Here is a 19097-nt window from a genome sequence, read left to right on the forward strand (position 1 = left end):
CACTAACAGTGAACTATCAGAAAGAGAAATTAAGGAAACAATCTCATTTACCATTGCATCAAAAAGAATAAAATACCTGGGAATAAACCTCTACCTAAAGAGGTTAAAGACCTGTACTCAAAAAACTGTGACACTACTGAAAGAAATTGAAGATGACACAAACAGGTGGAAAGATATATCATGTTAATGGATTGGAAGAATTAATATTGCTAAAATGACCATACTACCCAAGGTAATCTACAGATTCAGTGCAATCCCTATCAAAATACTAAGGACATTTTTCACAGAACTAGAACAAGTAATTTTAAAATTTGTATGGAAACACAAAAGACCCCAAATAGCCAAAACAATCTTGAGAAAGAAGAACAGAAGTGGAGGAATCATGCTCCCTGACTTCAGATTATAATACAAAGCTACAGTAATCAAAACAGTATGGTACTGGCACAAAAACAGACATACAGATCTATGGAGCAGAATAGAGAGCTTGGAAATAGACCCACGCACTTATGGTCAATTTATGACAAAGGAGGCAAGAATATACAGTGAAAAAAAGAGTCTCTTCAGTAAGTGGTGCTGGGAAAACTGGACAGCTACATGTGAAAGAATGAAATTAGAACATTCTCTATGCCATGTGTAGAGCCAAAATGGATTAAAGACCTAAATGTAAGACTGGAAACCATAGAACTCCTAGAAGAAAACAAAGGCAGAACATTCTTTGACATAAATCATAGTATTTTTTTTTTTTTTGGATCTCTCTCCTAATGCAAAGGAAACAAAAGCAAAAATAAAGAAATGAGACCTAATTAAACTTAAAAGCTTTTGCACAGCAAAGGAAACCATTGACAAAACAAAAAGGTAACCTATTGAATGGGAGGAAATATTTGCAAATGATATAACCCATAAGGTGTTAATATCCAAAATATATAAACAGCTCATATAACTCAACATCAAAAAAAATCAAATTTAAAAATGCGCAGAAGACCTGAATAGACATTTTTCCAAAGAAGACATACAGATGGCCAAAAGACAATGAAAAGATGCTCAACGTCGTTAATCATTAGAGAAACGTAAATCAAAGCCACAGTGAGATATCACCTCACACCTGTCAGAATGGCTGTCATCAGAAAGACCACAAATAAAAAATGTTGGTAAGGATTTGAAAAAAAAGGAACCCTTGTACACTATTGGTGGGAAGGTAAATTTGTGTAGCCAGTATGGAAAACAATATGGAGGTTTCTCAAAAAAACTAAAAATAGAACTACCATGTGACCCAGCAATTCCACTCCTGAGTATTTTATCTGAAAAAAAAAAAAAAAATGAAAACTCTAATTCAAAAAGACACACTCACCCCAGTGTTCATAGTAGCATTATTCACAGTTGCCAAGATACGGAAGTAACCTAGGTTGTGTCCATCAGCAAGTGAATGGATAAAAAAGATGGGGGGGGTGTGTACACACACTCAGCGGAATACTAATCAGCCATAAAGAATGAGATTTTGCAATTTACAACAACATGGATGGACTTGGAAGGTATTATGCTAAGTGAAATAAGGCAGAGAAAGACAAATACTGTATGATGTCACTTATGTGTGGAATCTAATGAATTTAACAGAAAAGAAACACAGATACAAAGAACTAATTAGTGGTTACCGTGGGGAGGGGCAAGATAGGGGTAGGGGATTAAGAGGAATAAACTACTATGTATAAAATAAGCTGCAAGGATGTATAGTACAAGACTAGGAATATAGCTAATATTTCATCATAACTATAAACAGAATATAACCTTTAAAAATAGTGAATCACTATGTTGTACACCTGAAACTTATATAATGTTATACACCAAGTATTACCTCAGTTGAAAAAAAAAAAAAACAGTGCATCTTTATCATTCTGTTTACATGTCTGGCATGTTACAAGTATTGGTTTGGGATTTGTGGACTGATGTTATTCTGGGTGCTTCATATTTTCTCCTATTTAATGTGTCAGTTGCTTGACTGATAATGTTGAAAATCCTTAAGGAGTTGGCTGGCCTCTTTGCATTCAGTTATTGATTTTACGCCTTTTTTTTTTTTTGGCTGCACCGCTTGGCTTGTGGGATCTTAGTTCCCCAACCAGGGATTGAACCTGGGCCCCTGCAGTGAAAGCCCCAAGTCCTAACCACTGGACCTCCGGGGAATTCCTTGGTTTTACTCCTTTTACTCCTTTCATTGCCCCAAAAGGCAGTGTAGCTTTTTAGTTCAGATTCCTCTTTAGTAATCTTGATGAACTTTCTGTCAGTTTGAAATGATACAGTTTTGCAAAGTGTTTTATATTGTTTTTCCTTGAGTATATACTCAGTCTCTACAAGGTGATGATGATGGTGGCTAGCCTTTTTAGGTTAATATTCTTGAGGACCACATAATAAGTGTAAAACAGTATATGATTTAATTCTGCTTTTCTTTGTTGCATTAGTGAGCCATCAGTAGACTTTATGGGAAAAAAATGCCAATCCTTATTTATCCAGATTGGATATAACACTTGGTATTTGTTTCTTGTATTGAATGCAGGTGAACCACTGAGCACAGATGATTATTTGAGTGGCTGTCAGTTCTCCCAAAGATTTCATATAATGGACACCATTCTAGATACATAGACAAGAAGTAAATTCATTATATAGAAGGATGCCTTAGGGTATTTGGGTTTATTTCTCTCAGCCTGATTGAGAACGGCTGATCTGGGCTGTGGTCTGTTTTTGTAAGGCTCAAGAGCTAAGGATTTTTTTTTTGTTAAGGGTTATGTAAAAAAAAAAAAAAGCAGGGACAGAGACTATATATGGCCTGCAACACCTAAAATATTTACTATATGGCCTTTTACAGAAAAGGTTTGTCCAGCTCTCCTCTAAGAGGAGAATACTTAAATTTGAATCCCAGCTTCTCCTTTTTGTATCTGTTTGACCTCAGTATCTGCCTCTATAAATGGGGGATAGTAATAATACCTGTCTCAGAATTGTTGGGAAGATTACATAAAATAATGAATGTCAAGTTTAAAAATACAGCTTTAATGAATGTTAGCTGGCATTATTATAATTCTGTAATATGTGATATAAAATGATAATGATGTTTGTACATTGCTTTTATGAATATGGCGTATAGCAAATAATCAAGTCTGCTCTTCTGTTGGGATCTGAAGCAATGGTAAATTGAGAATATTAGCCAGTATTTTTGGTACCATGATATTTGATAGATTCTTATTGGTGACTGTAATTCAGTATTTCTCAAGGTATTTCTCTTTTCTTTGAATAGCACTAATTTAATTATTTTTATTTGCTAATAGCTTCCTCTTATCGCTTGAGTTTTGATACCCTAGAGAAACGGTTCTCAAACCTTTTTGGTCTTAAGACCCCTTAAAAATTATTGAGCTCTTTGAGGAGCCATTCTATTAATAATTTATTTGAAAATAACAATAATCAACCTATTACATGTTAACATTTTAGTGAAAATCATTGTTTTCCAAAACAAAAAACTTAAGTGGGAAAAGGAGCATTGTTTTTACATTTTGCAGATTCCTTTAAAGTCTGTGTTAATAGAAGATAGCTGGATCCTTATATCTACTTTTTCATTCAACTATTGCGTATGTTATTTTGGTTGAAGTATTTGAAGAAAATCTAGTCTCATACAGAAATGTTGTTGGAAAAGGGAGAAATATTTTAATAGTCTTGCAAATAACTGGATGTTTTTCTTGGATACAACACCAAAACTTCATGAGTGATGTTTTTTCTTTTTTTCTTTTTAATTAATAAAGTCTGTTTTTTAGAGCAGTTTTAGGTTCACAGCAAATTGAGCAGAAAGTACTAAGAGTTGCCATATACACATAAACTCCCCACTATAAGCATCTGGAACCACAGTGGTACATTTATCACAATTGATGAACCTACATTGACCCATCATTATCACCCAAAGTCCATAGTTTACATTAGCCTTCATTCTTGTACATTCTGTGGGTTTTGACACATGTATCCACCATTGTAGTATCGTATAGAATAGTTTCACTGCTTTAAAAATCCTCTGTGCTCTGCGTATTCATCCCCCCTTTCGCCCCAGTCCTGGCAACCATTGATCTTTTTACTGTCTCCATAGTTTCGCCTTTTTCAGAATGTTCAGAATATAGTATGTAATCTTTTCAGGTTGGCCTGTTTCACTTAGTAATATGCATTTAAGTTTCCTCCATGTCTTTTCATGATTTGATAGCTCATTTCTTTTTAGCACTGAATAATAATTCTGTGTCTGGATATAATAATAATAATAATTCTGTGTCTGGATATACCACAGTTTATCCACTCACCTGAAGGACATCTTGGTTTCTTCTAAGTTTTAGCAATTATGAATAAAGCTGCCAGAAACATCTGTGTGCAAGTTTGTTTTTTTTTAATTTTCAGATCATTTGAGTAAATACCAAGGAGTGCAGTTGTTGGATCGTATGGTAGGAGGAGTATGTTTCATTTGTAAGAAACTGCCAAATTGTCTCCCAAGGTGGCTATACCATTTTGCATTATTCTCAGCAGTGAATGAGAATTCTGTTCTTTCACATCCTCACCAACATTTGGTGTTCTCAGGTGTTTTTTTTTTTTAAATTTATTTATTTTTGGGTCTTCGTTGGGTCTTCGTTGCTGCGGGCGGGCTTTGTCTAGCTGTGGCGAGTGGGGGATACTCTTCGTTACGGTGGTGCGCGGGCTTCTCATTGTGGTGGCTTCTCGTGTTGCAGACCACAGGCTCTAGGCGCGTGGGCTTCAGTAGCTGTGGTTTGCAGGCTCTAGAGTGCACGCTCAGTAGTTGTGGTGCACGGGCTTAGTTGCTCCATGGCATGTGGGATCTTCCCGGACCAGGGCTTGAACCTGAGTCCCCTCCATTGGCAGGCAGACTCCTAACGACTGCGCCACCAGGGAAACCCCTCAGGTGTTTTTTTATTTTGAGAATTTGGGTTGGTTATGTTCTACTTAAAGTTGTAATATGGAGTATTTTAAAATTTATTCTACATTTTGTCCATAAGAATGCCTTGTTCTAATATTTCTTGATATATGTTCCCCTTAATGGTTTTAAAGACTGTGTCATATATTATTCCAGTTCTTTATATTTGTTGTTATTAAACTACACACAGAATTTCAAGGATCAGTTCATCACTATATTGTAGGGATACTATTTAGTGTATAATACTCTTCCCAAAGATACCCAGCGATTCTGGTGTTTTCTTTTCACTGTTACAACACACTTTTTAGTAATTGAAGATTCAAAGAACATGATATAGTAACATCTAGTACTTGCTGATTACTTAGGGTCAGTCATTGTATAAATGTAATTTGAGTTTTTTTCCTTAAATGTATTCATTTGTACTTACACAAACGTACTAGTCTTTATTCTGCAGAGACTTCAGAGATTTTACTGGACTGTTTATCTAGTCTTTTGTGCTGTTACTACTCCACTCTGCATCTCTTTCTGAGCACTTGTAATAATTAGACTAAATGCTGAAGTATCCTATTGCTTTCACTTCTCTAGTCAAAAAGTAGCCACTTGTTTCCTATCTTTAAACCAGTATCTGCACATAACCATATAATCTGTTCCTCAGCAAACTGAGAACTAAAGAAATGCCACAGTATTCTGAAAATATATCTATTAATTGCCGTTTCATTGCAGTTTTTCACTGCCACACGCTTACAGTAAAAAATGCCAGTTTAACCTATGAATGCCCTTGATGACACAGAAATACTGCTTTTACTAAAATTCAACCCTTGAGTACACATCTTGTTAATATTATATGTGATGAAATGGGAAGTATGCATAAAGCACTTACGTGATTGTTTGAGTTTGAGCTAAATTAGATGCTTTTTTTTTCATGGAACACCATTTTACTTGGAAGAATGTCTGATAAACTGTGATTATTCAGACTTTAGTATTTGACAGACATTTTTCAAAAATGAATGAAGTGAACCTGTTATAGGGGGTGGAGAGAGGAGGAAATAACAGTATTTGTTTGCCAGTGATAACATTCCAGCTTCAAGAAAAAATTAGAATTTTGGAAAACATATTATCCAGTACTGTGAGTGTGACAACTCCCCTTTTAAAACTTTTCTGATGAGATTAGTGGTGATATTAACAAACGTGGGTTTTTTTTTTTTTTTGGTGGGATATGGTACAATGAAATATGTCTACATTGGAAGAGCCACATAATTCAGTGAACTAGTACTTTCCAAATGGCCAGTACCTGACATAACAAATCAAGCATTGGTCATGGATCCTTTCCAAGTGCAAAATAGGCCAATGGGTTTTTTTGGTAGCAAAGATTTTATTTTTGAATTAACATATAGAAAAATGGACCATTTTTGTGTACAGTTCTAGGAATTTTACTCTATGTATAAATTTGTATACCCACCACCACATTCAAGATACAGAATAATTCCATTATCCCAGACAACTCCCGTATGCTTTTCTTTTGTAATTACCCCTCTCCAAACCTCTGGCAACCTTTCATCTGTTCTTCATTACTATAGTTTTGTCTTTTTGAGAATGTCATATAAATGGAATCATATATATAGAAAGTAACCATTTGAGACTGGCTTCATTCACTCAGCATAATGCCTTTGAGAATCATCCATGTTGCAGCTATCAATATTCATTTCTATTTTAAAAAATTAAAGTTCACCATTTTAATCATTTTAAAGTGTATAATTCAGTAGTTTTTACTACACTCACAGTGTTGTACAGCCATCACCACTATCAAATTTTATAGCATTTTCATTACCCCAAAAAGATATCCCATACCCATTATAGTCACTCCCTCCTTCCCCTCCCCCATCCTCTGGCAATCACTAATATCCTTTCTGTCTCTATGGATATGCCTATTCTAGACATTCTATATAAACAGAGTCGTATAACATATGACCTTTTGTGTCTGGCTTCTTTCATTTAGCATATTATTTTTGAGGTTAATCCATAATACAATACATATCAGTATTACATTCCTGTGTTAGTCAGCTCAGGCTGCGGTAATAAAATGTTGAATGTCTTAAACAGCAGATACTAATTTTCTCACATTCCAGATCAAGGTCCAGCATGATTGGTTTCTTGTGAGTACTCTCTTCCTGGCGTGTAGATGCCCACCGTCTCACTACGCCCTCAGATAGCCCTTTCTCTGTACTCAAGTGGGAGTGGGGGGCTCTCTCTGGTATCTCTTCTTTTTTAATTTTTATTTATTTATTTATTTATTTTTAATTGAAGTATAGTTGATTTACAGTGTTTCAGGTATACAGCGAAGTGATTCAGTTATACGTACATATATAAATATGTACTCTTTTTCAGATTCTTTTTCATTATAGGTTATTACAAGATATATAGTTCCCTGTGCTATACAGTAGGTCCTTGTTTATCTATTTTATATATAGTAGTGTGTATCTGTTAATCGCAAATTCCAAATTTATCCCTACACCCCCTCTTTCCCCTTTGGTGACCATAAGTTTGTTTTCTGTCTGTGAGTCTATTTCTCTTTTGTAAATAAGTTCATTTGTATCCATTTTTTAGATTCCTCATATAAGCAATATTATGTGATATTTGTTTTTCTCTGATTTACTTCATTTGGTATAATGATATCTCTTCTTATAAGGACACTAATCCTATCAGATTAGCTCCGATTCCCCCTTAACCTTAATTAAAATAAAGTTACATTGGGGAATTCCCTGGTGGTCCAGTGGTTAGGACTTGGCACTTTCACTGTTGTGGCCCGGGTTCGATCCCTGGTTGGGGAACTAAGATACTGCAGGCTGCACAGCATGGCCAAAAAAAAAAAAAAGTTACATTGGAGGTTAGGACTTCAACATATATATGGGGAGGTACAAGCATTCAGTCCATAACAATTCCTTTTTTTTTTTTTAATTAATTTATTGATCTATTTTTGGCTGTGTTGGGTCTTTGTTGCTGTGCGCGGGCTTTCTCTAGTTGCGGTGAGCAGCGGCTACTCTTCGTTGTGGTGCACGGGCTTCTCATTGTGGTGGCTTCTCTTGTTGCGGAGCATGGGCTCTAGGCACGCGGGCTTCAGTAGTTGTGGCACACGGGCTCGGTAGTTGTGGCTCGTGGGCTCTAGAGTGCAGGCTCAGTAGTTGTGGCGCATGGGCTTAGTTTCTCCACGGCATGTGGGATCTTCCCGGCCCAGGGCTCCAACCCGTGTCCCCTGCATTGGCAGGCGGATTCTTAACCACCGCGCCACCAGGGAAGTCCAAACAATTCCTTTTTATGGCTGAATATTATTACATGGTATGCTTAAACCCTATTTTGTTTATCCATTCATCAGTTGATGGACATTTGGGTGTTTCTACTTTTTGGCTATTACAAATATTGGCGCGGTGAACGTTCCTGTAACAAGTTCTGTTTGAACACCTGTTTTCATTTCTCTGAGGTATATACTTGGGAGAGGAATTGCTGGGTCACATGGTAATTCTATATTTAGCTTTTTGAGGAACCATCAAACTTCCACAGCATCTGCATCATTTTGCATTCCCATCAGCAACATGTGAGGTCCCAATTTCTTCGACATCCTAGCTAACACTTGGTATTTTTCCTTGTTTTGTTTTGTTTAAATAGCCATCCTAGTGGGTATAAAATGGTATGGCATGGTTTTGATTTGCATTTCCCTAGTGACTAATGAGTTGAGCTTGTTTTCATGTGCTTGTTGGCCATTTGTAAATTTGGGAAAATGTGAATTTAAGTCTTTTACCCATTTTAAAATTGGGTTATCTGTTTTTTTGTTGTGTTGTAAGAGTTCTTTTTATATTCTGGATGCTAGACTCTTATCATATATATGATTTGCAAAAATTTTCTCCTATTTTTTTGGGGTTTTCCACTTTCTTCATAATATTGTTTGATTCGTAGAAGTTTTTAATTTTTATGAAGTTTAGCATTAAAAAATTTTGTTGTTTGTACTTTTGGTGTTATATTTAAGAATCCATTGCTACATCCAAAGTCACAAAGATTTACCCCTGTTTTCCTTTAAGAGTTTTATGGTTTTCTCCCTTATGTTTAGGTCTTTGATACATTTTGGGTTAATTTTTATATATGGTGTGAGGTCAAGAATCTAATAACTTCATTCTTTTGCATGTGGTTATCCAGCAGTCCCGGCGTCATTTGTTGAAAAGGCAGTTCTTTCCCCACTGAATAGTCTTGACATCCTTGCCAAAAATCAGTTGACCATTGATGTATGGATTCTCAGTTCTGTTCTATTGGTCTATATGTCTCTTCTTGTGCCAGTACCACGCTCTTCTGATTATTGTGGCTTGTAATAGTTTTTGAAACCAGGATGTGTAAGTCCTCCAACTTTGTTCTTCTTTTTGTTCAACTTTCTTCAAAACATGATTGTTCTGGCTGTTTTGGCTCCCTTGCAGTTCCATATGAATTTTAGGGTCAGTCTGTCAATTTCTGCCAGAAAGGAATTTTGGTAGGGATTATATTGAATCTGTAGATCAATTTGGGGAGTATTGCCATCTTAACAATATTAAAGCATTCTAATCTAGGAACATAAGATGTTTTTCCATTTATTTAGGACTTCTTTCTTTCAACATTATTTTGCAGTTTTTAGTGTACAAGTCTTCCACCTCCTTGCTTAAATTTATTCCTAAGTATTTTATTCATTTTGATAATATTGGAAATGGAATTGTTTCCTTCATTTCAGATTGTCCATTGCTAGTGTATAGATATTCATTGCTAGTGTACAGAAATACAAATGATTTTTGCATGTTCTTGTATCTGGCAACCTTGCTGAACTTGTTTATTAGATCTAATAGTTTTTCTTCAGGATTTCCTATGTATAAGATCATGACATCTGTGAAAAGAGGTACTTTTACTTTTTCCTTTTCAATTAGGATGCCTTTTGTTTCTTTTTCTCTTACCTAATTACCCTGGCTAGAACTTCCAGACAATGTTGAATAGAAATGGCAAGAGTGAATATCCTTATCTTTTTCTCATCTTAGTGGGAAGCTTTAAATCTTTCACCACTGAGTATGTTAGCCGTGAGTTTTTCATAGATGCTCATCATCAGGTTGTAAAATCTTCTTTCCGTTCCTAGGTTGTTGAGTATTTTTATCATGAAAGGGCGTTGGAATTGGTCAAATGCCTTTTCTGTGTCAGTTGAGATGATCATGTTATTTTTTCCCCTTTCATTCTGTTAATAAGGTGTTTAGTTTTTTTTCAGTTGATTGATTTTTATATGTTGAACCACCCTTGCATTTCTGGGATAAATCCATGGTACACAGTTCTCTTAATTTGCTGCTGAATTTTGTTCGCTAGGATTTTGTTGAGGATTCTTGCATCTATATTCATGAGAGATACTGGTCTGTAGTTTTCTTGTGATGTTTTTGTCTTTGGTATCAGGGTAACACCGGCCTAATGAAATGAGTTAGGAAGTATTCCTCTTCTATTTTTTGTCACAGTTTGAGAAGAATTGATGTTATTTCTTCTTAAAACGTTTAGCAGAATTCATCAGTGAAGCCATATGACCCTTGATTTTTATTTGTTAGAAGTTTTTTAAATTACTGTTTTAAGCTCTTTGCTTTTACTAGATCTATTATATTTTTTATTGTTGAGTCAGTTTTGGTAGTTTATTTCTAGGAATTAGTCCATTTCATCTATGTTATCTATTTGTTGGCACACTCTTGTTCATTATATATTTTCTAATACTTTTTATTTCTGTAAAGTCAGTAGTGATGCTCCCACTTTCGTTTCTGATTTTAGTAAATTGAGTCACCTCTCTTTAATTTCTTGGTCAGTCTAACTAAAGGTTTGTCATTATTGTTATTCTTTTCAAAGACGTTTTAGTTTCACTGATTTTCTCTGTTTTTCTATTCTCTCATTTTAAAAAATCTCCACCCAAATCTTTATTATTTCCTTTTTTCTGCTTGCTTTGCATTTAGTTTCTTCTTTTTCTAGTTCCTTAAGCGTAGAAGGTTAGGTTACTGATTAGTGATATTCTTTTTTTTAATATAGGTGTTTACAGATATAAATTCCCCTCTGAGCACTGCTTTAGCTGCATCCCATATATTTTGGTATGTTGGGTTTTTTTTGTTGTTGTTTTTTAAATTCTTCTCAAAGTATTTTCTAATTTTCTTTCTTTTTCTTTATTTTTTATTTTTATTTTTATTTTTGGCCACACCATGAGGCTTGCAGGATCTTGGTTCCCTGACCAGGGATCGAACTTGTGCCCCCTACAGTGGAAGTGTGGAGTCCTAACCATTGGACCACCAGGGAATTCCCAAGTATTTTCTATTTTTCATTGTGATTACTTCTTTGACTCACTGGTTAAAAATATGTTGTTTAATTTCTACATATTTATGAATTTCTCAGTTTTCCTTTTATTGATCCCAGTTTCATTACATTATTGTTGGAGAAGATATTTTGTATGATTACTAACTTTTTAAATTTATTGAGACCTTTTTTTTGTGGTTTAACATGATCTACCCTGGAGAGTGTTCCATGTGCACTTAAAAAAATGTATATTCTGTTCTTGGTGGGCTATGTATGTCTTTTAGGTCTACTTGATTTATAGTGTTGTCCAAGTTTTCTGTTTCCTTTTTATCTTTTAGTTTCATTTGTTATTGAAAGTGGGATGTTGAAGTCTACAACTACTATTGCCGAACTTTTCCTCCTTTCCACTCTGTCAGTTTTGCTTCATATATTTTGGGGCTCGGTTGTTAGGCGCATATATATTTTTAATTGTTAAATCTTTTTTTTTAAAATTATGGTATAGTTGATGTACTTTATGAGTTTAAGGCATACAACTAGTAATTCAGAATTTTTTTAAGTTATATTTCATTTATAGTTATTGCTAAATCTTCTTGGTAAATTGATTTTTATCATATGTCCTTCTGTGTCTATTGTAACAAGTTTTATCTTAACATCTATTTTGTCTGATACTAGTATATCCACTTCATTTTTCTTTCAGTTGCTGTTTTCATGGACTTTTTCTTTCATTTTCATCCTCTTTATGTCTTTGAATCTAACATGAGTGTCTTGTACACAGCATATAGTTGGATCATGTTCTTTTCTTAAATCCATTCTGCCCATCTCTGCCTTTTATAGGAGGGTTTAATCCATTTACATTTAATGTAGTTACTGATAAGGAAGGATCGTTGCCATTTTGCTGTTTGTTTTCTACATATCTATGTCACTTTTGTTCTTTGGAAGTCTTCCATTACTGCCTTCTTTTGTGTTATATAAATATTTTCTAGTGTACCATTTTGATTCCTTTCCCACTTCTTTTACTGCACAGTTTTTAGTTATTTTCTTAGTGTTTGCCCTGGGGATATATATATAACGTCTTAATTAATAACAACTTAGTTTCAATAGTATTACAAAATACTTTGCTCCTATATAGCTGTGTCCCTCTACTTTAGGTTGTTATTGTATTGTTGCAGATTACATCTTTATACATTGTATGCCCATCAACATAAACTTTTGATTATTTTTGTATGTAGCTGTCTTTTTAATCACATAAGGAAAAAAAAGGAGTTACAAACCAAAATACAACTCCTCTCCCTTTCTTCCTTTCCCAAACATTTTATGATATAGTGCTTCTATTATGCTTTCAGATACTATTCTAAACAGTTTTCAGATATTTACTTAATTATCTTAATTTTTTGAGATCAAAACAATTTTATAGCCAAGGAAGGTGAGACATAAAGAAGACAAATAGCTTGCCCAAGGCCATAGAACTGTTATAACACACAGTCAGAAATTTGAACCCAGGTAATCTGGCTCCAGAATCCATGTTCTTAACTACTAGTCTCTTACTTCCTGGAGTATGTAAAATTCAGTTGGATACATGAAACATATGCATTTGTGTTGAAAATTCAAGACAGATGAAGCAAAGGATACTAGGAGTCAGTTGGGAGGAAAGACAACTTTTGAGCTATGTCCTTGAAGACCAAGCAGGATCAAGACTCTCGAGATCTGAGAGAAGACCGTTTTAGGCAGAAGAAACAGGGTGAGGCGAGGGACTGAGATAAGCAAAAGCAAGGTGTATTTGAGAAACAGAGTACTTTGAGTTGAGTGTGCTTGAAGGACATTTGGAGAGGATGTTGAAAAGGTTCACTTTAGAAAGGATTTAAAAGCTAGACTTCATAGTTTGGAATTTACTCTGCAGGCATTAGGTAATGATTGAATACTGTTGAGCAGAGAGAAACTATAAAGAATTTACTTTATATGTAAAGATTATATAAATCTGAAGGCTAGCTCAAACTTTAATGTAATTTTAAAATTTCTAAAACATGGTGAAGCTTATTCCATTGGGGGCCAGATTGAAGTTTGATATTTTGTACTGCTGTATATTAAGGTGTGTTGAAGATGTGTTATAAAGGAATGATTTTTTAATTTTGCAAATTAGATATGTTTAAGGAAATGTGTTTGGTTTTATCAAAAGGGATATGCTTCCTTTCAAAATCATTTCTTGTATGAGAGGTAGGGTGGTGTAATATGCATTTAATTACATGCCATATACAGTAGTTCAGATCAGCAGTGTTTTTTGAGCCCTTACGAAACCAACATGTTTGCCAGATGATGGAAGTATAACCATGAATAAGACATGGTTATATTTTCAGTCTCTTTTCCTTCCTAATTGGTAAATGTTGGAATGCTCTAGTATTCAGTCTTCTTTGTCCTTACTTTTTTCCTTTTGTTCATATTCTTTTCCTTTATAGTTTATTACAAGATACTGAGTATAGTTCCCTACACTATATAGTAGGACCTTGTTGTTTATCTGTCTTATATACAGTAGTTTGTATCTGCTAATCCCAAACTCCTAATTTATCCCTCCCTCACCCCCTTTCCCCTTTGGTAACCATAAGTTTGTTTTCTATGTCTGTGAGTCTGTTTCTGTTTTGTAAATAAGTTCATTTGTATCTTTTTTTTTTTTTTTAGATTTCACATATAAGTGATATCATATGATATTAGTCTTTCACTGGCTTACTTCACTTAATATGATAATTTCTAGTTCCATCCATGTTGCTGGAAATTTCATTCTTTTTTTTTTTTTTAACAGCAAGTAGAACTCTATTTATTTATTTATTTATTTACTTACTTACTTACTTACTTACTTACTTACTTTACTTACTCACTTACCACGCCTCACAGCATGCAGGATCTTAGTTCCCCAACCAGGGATTGAACCGATGCTCCCTGAAGTGGAAGTACAGAGTCCTAACCACTGGACCACCAGGGAATTCCCCACGTTTCATTCTTTTTTATGGCTGAGTAGTATTCCGCTGTACATATATGCCACATCTTTGTTCATTCATCTGTCAATAGACATTTAGGTTGCTCCCATGTCTTGGCTGTTGTAAATAGTGCTGTTATGAACATTGTGTGTGTGGGGGGTGCATGTATCTTTTCAAACTAGAGTTTTGCCCATATATATGCCCAGGAGTGGGATTGCTGGATCATATGGCAACTCTGCTTTTAGTTTTTTAAGGAATCTCCATACTGTTTTCCATAGTGGCTGTACCAACTTACATTCCCACCAGCAGTGTAGGAGGGTTTCCTTTTCTCTACACCCTCTCCAGCATTTATTATTTTTGTACTTTTTGATGATGGCCATTCTGACCAGAGTAAGGTGATACCTCGTTGTAGTTTTGATTTGCATTTCTCTAATTAGCAGTCTTGAGCATCATTTCATGAGCTTATTGGCCATCTGTATGTCTTCTCTGGAGAAATGTCTATTTAAGTCTTCTGCACATTTTTTGATTGGGTCCTTTTTGTCTGCCCTCATTGAGTGGATAAGATCTCATCTAGTTCTAAGGCTTTAAATTCTGTCTGTACTTGGATGATTTCCAGTTTTATATCCCTGATCCCAGTGTCTCCTACTTCAAACTCACCTATCCAGTTGTTTCCTGCATGCATCCACTTTGATCTGCAAGAGACAAGTCAGACTTAATGTGTCCAAAACTGAACTAGATTTGTCTCTGTCCAACCTGTTTCTCCTCCAGTCTTCTCTTAGAAAGTTACATTACCATTCACCCAGCTCTCGACCAAAAAAAGCCTAAGTGTCCTTTCCCTCATTCTACATCTACTGCATCATCAAAGCCAATTGGTTTAATCTTCAATATATACTCTATAACCTGTCATTACTTTCTACCTCCATTACTGCCATTCCGGTTTAAGTCACCATTTTCTCTTGCCAAGGCTATTGTAATAATAGTCTCATTATAATGTTTTACTTATAATCAGTTATCTGTGCAGCCACCTGGTAAACTTAAACAGTATAAATCTGATCACATTACTTCCACCACTACTCAAATGTAAAGCTAGTGGATTTCTCTTAAGTTCAAACCTCAATCTTCTCACCATAGCCTCTGTGATCTTGCCTCTAGAGCTCTGATCTCATGTTCTGCTTTCCATCTTATTCACTTTGCTCAGACCATACCAACTTTCTTGCTGTTTCTCATATATACCGTACTTCATACCATTTACTGCTTCAGTACTGTTCCCTCTGCCTAGAACGTTCCTTTGTCTTGGATATCTACATTGGCTTGCTCACTCCATTCAGTGCTCAAAAATTCAGCCTCCTGGAGTCTTTTCCAGTGTGCTGTATTCTTCTTTGACCAGTTCTTCTTTTACTTACCCTCACCACATATTATTCATTATCATCGTCATCATTATTTATATCATTTGTCTCCTCTGCCAGAATTAAAGTTCCAAGATAAGGACTTTTGTCTGTGTTGTTCACAGCTGCATTCTAGTGACTGACTCATAGTAGACGCTCAATAAATAGAAATAAATAAGTATCTATAGTCTATCAAGGACAGGAGGAGGCTCAGAAACAACAGCTTTTCTAAAAGGCAATAGAAATCACTGATCTCTCATATAATATTTTTAGTATCTGAGAAAATATGTAATGACAAAAGGCTATTATGAATTCAGTAATGCTTTTTAAAGAAATAATGCATTTTGTTCATAGCGAAAAAATGCGTTTAGAAAAGTAGTGACTCTATGTGCAAGCACATTTTTATTTAATTTACAAACAGTGCTCATGTATGTGGACATACTGACCTTGTAATGACTGTGAGTTCCTCTAAGGAATTGTGGCCCACAGATTGAGAACTCCTGATGTAATTGACTTATTCCTAATCAACTTCAGATTTGCATTTAAATGGCTTCTTTTTAGCATAATTACTCTACCCAAGACAGTTTGATATAACAGAAAAAAATGAACCAAAACTGTCCTGGGAGTTCCAAAGAACTAAATTCATCTGACCTAGTTACTTACTACCTTTGCAGTTTTGGTTACTTAACATCTTGGAATCTCATTTATGGCATAATGCATGTAAATACCATTATATGAAATTATTTCAGTAGTGTCCCAGCTACTCAGTATGTATTCCTTTTCCCTCCTTAGTGTATTAATACCACTGTTTTTCAGTACTTCATCTCTCAATTTATTTCTCTCTTTGCTGTGATTACAGCTTTGCACAAAAAAAGTGTCCTGTCATCTCTGTTCATGGGGCAGCAAAGCAAGCCATTAATTAATTCTGGTTTTAGTTCATAGATACAGGAACCTTTTTCCATTAGATGTCACTTGCCCTTCTGTTTCATTTATTTGCATTTCTTTGGGTCTTCAGCATACGAGACACACGAAATAGAGTCATTATAAAATCTTAAATCACTTAGGTAAATAGGATGTAGGAATTAGGAAGGGTGTGTTTGTATTCATCCAACAAACACTGCAGTTAAGGAACAGGCAGGCTGATGTTAAGAAAAAGATGAATAGGCTCCAGTTCTTTGCTCAAAATCTAGTAGATAAAATGCCAAAAAAAAAAAAGAAAAATTGAAGTATAGTTTACTAGTAGTACAACTTCAGCGCTGTTGAGGATGTTCTTAACTTTGCCTGGGGCTTATGGGCTGAGATAAGGGATGCCTTAGAATTAACTGGATTAAAGGTTGCAGAAGAACATTCTGGGCAGAGGGCTTGCTGTACTTTAAAGGCATGGAAGCATTGACATGTATGTAACGACCAATAAATCGTCTGCCCAGAGCATAGCATATGTAGAAAGAAAACGGCAGGGCAGACTGAAAAGGTAGTTTGGGACTAGACAGACCCTCAGTGATCTTGCATGCCAGCCAGGAATTTAAAGTCTTCAGTATTGTCAGTGGAAAGCCATCAAAGATTTTTAAAACCAGGAAAAGATGGAAGAGGTTTCGTGGCAGTGTGAAAGATGGATTCTGGTGGATTTGATGGTATAGGGGATGTTTTAAATAGTCTGATGAATGAAAAGTTGAGATGTTATTAGCAAGTCGTGTGAAAAAGTGAAAAGCCTGGGCTTTAGAATCACCAGCCTGGTTTTAAACCTAGGCTCTGCGTCTTCGTAGTTGTATGAAAAAAATAGCTGCTTTAGTCTTCTATTTTCTTAAATGTATTAGGTAGTAATAATACCTGTTCCCCTGAAGATTTTATCATAATGGTCATACCCACTGTACCTGATACAGTGCTTCCTTGATACCAGCTAAGGGCTCAATTATTATCTATTATTACCAACATGAGTGACATGTACTATAATTATTAAGGTAAGAAATGGTGAAGGCCTGAATTTAGGGGTGGATAAAAGAGAATAGATTTGGATGGATCTTTCGTAATTAAAATGAATAGGACTGACTGATGTAGGGAAAGAATGGAATCATGACTGAGTGAGATTTGTAATCTGAATGTCTTGGGGGAAGGGGTTAGTGATGCCATTTTCCTGGTAAGGAATACAGGGATCATCACTGGTTGAGATGAGGGAAAAGGGGTAGAATGATTTTGATTTGGATTTTTGGAGGTATTTGGGATATCTTGGTGATGATATGAAGCAGGCAATTAGAAATAACGTCTGGAGCAAGAGATAAGAGATTGGAGAGTTGTCAGTATATGTGTGGTAGCATAAATGTGTGTAAATCTTAACGGCAGAGCATATATTTTAAACATTTCCCCTATGTCCCCACACTGCTGAGCTCTGTACAAAACACTTGATTCGTTCTTGTTATTAAGTGTGAGATTTAGGGTGACTTTGTATATAGAAAAGATAATGCATAGTTACTTCAATTTCTAATTTAATGTTCAGTTTATTTAAATTTATAAATTTAAAACCTCATTCTCCTAAAATATAGATCTTACTCCAAACTTACACTTCTGATAAATATTTTAGTTAACTCTTAAAACATTTTAATCTAAAACTATAGATATTTTCTTCTTAAATATTGATTTAACAAAACCTTCTTAGATACTTTGAAAAAATCTTGTAAATGTAATTTAAACTTATAAATGTGATTATTCTTAAGTTGTGTAAGAATTCTAATACAGTATATAAACTTAGTAAGATTTCAGCAACCAGGCGTAAATCAGCTATTCAGTTCTACATTTCAGATTAAAATTCCAAGGCTGGCTCTTTAACAGGCCAAGTTTTCTTAAAGCATTATAAATATTTACCAAAGACGCATACTTATTTTGTTAACAGCTTTATTAACATATAATTTATACACCTTACAATTCACCCATTTTAAGTATACAATTCACTGATTTTTATTATATTTACCAAGTTGTGCAACCATCACCAAAATCTGTTAGAATAAATCCATCACTTTGAAAAGAAATGTGGTGTCCATTTGCAGTCATTCCCATTTTCACTCCCAGCCCTAGGAAAACACTACTTTCTATCGCTATAGATTTGTATTTTCTGGACATTTCATATAAACAGAAACATATAGTATGTAATCTTTTATTTCTGGCCTTCTTCACTTAGCATAATGTTTTGAAGTTCATTCATCCTTATTGTAATAATATTCTCATTATATGGATATACATTTTATTTATCCTAGATTACTTTTTAATACAAAATAATTAAGGTTTAATTCTCTTAAATCACTCCTATACTTTGTTTAAAAAAAAAAAAAGGAAAACTTGAAAATAAGTGAACTACGCTTCTGTCATAAGTTAGAAAAAGAACAGCAGAATAAACCCAAAGAAAATAGAGAGATAATGAAACTTAGTGAAAATTAATGAACCAGAAAACAAAGATATATTAGAGAAGATCAAGAAAAGTCAAAAATGAATTGGGAGGGGGAA

The 19097-nt window shown here is 34.8% G+C and overlaps 1 protein-coding gene across 20 annotated transcripts in view; it reads left to right on the plus strand.

Annotated features, from left to right (window-relative positions):
• Nucleotides 1–19097, plus strand: part of LCOR (ligand dependent nuclear receptor corepressor) — a 135253-nt gene that overhangs the window by 33795 nt on the left and 82361 nt on the right. Inside the window, exon 2 of one of the 20 annotated variants that reach the window (XM_082406477.1) lies at nt 11177–11265. The exons of 18 other annotated variants lie outside the window; for them this stretch is intronic. The gene's annotated coding sequence lies outside the window, so the exon portion shown is untranslated. Of the gene's footprint in view, nt 1–11176; nt 11266–19097 lie in introns of those variants that run through there. One more of the 20 variants, XM_082406481.1, reaches the window with a different exon arrangement.

This window comes from Balaenoptera borealis (assembly GCF_965194805.1).
Source record: "Balaenoptera borealis genome assembly, chromosome: 10".
Classification (NCBI taxonomy): Eukaryota; Metazoa; Chordata; class Mammalia; order Artiodactyla; family Balaenopteridae; genus Balaenoptera; species Balaenoptera borealis.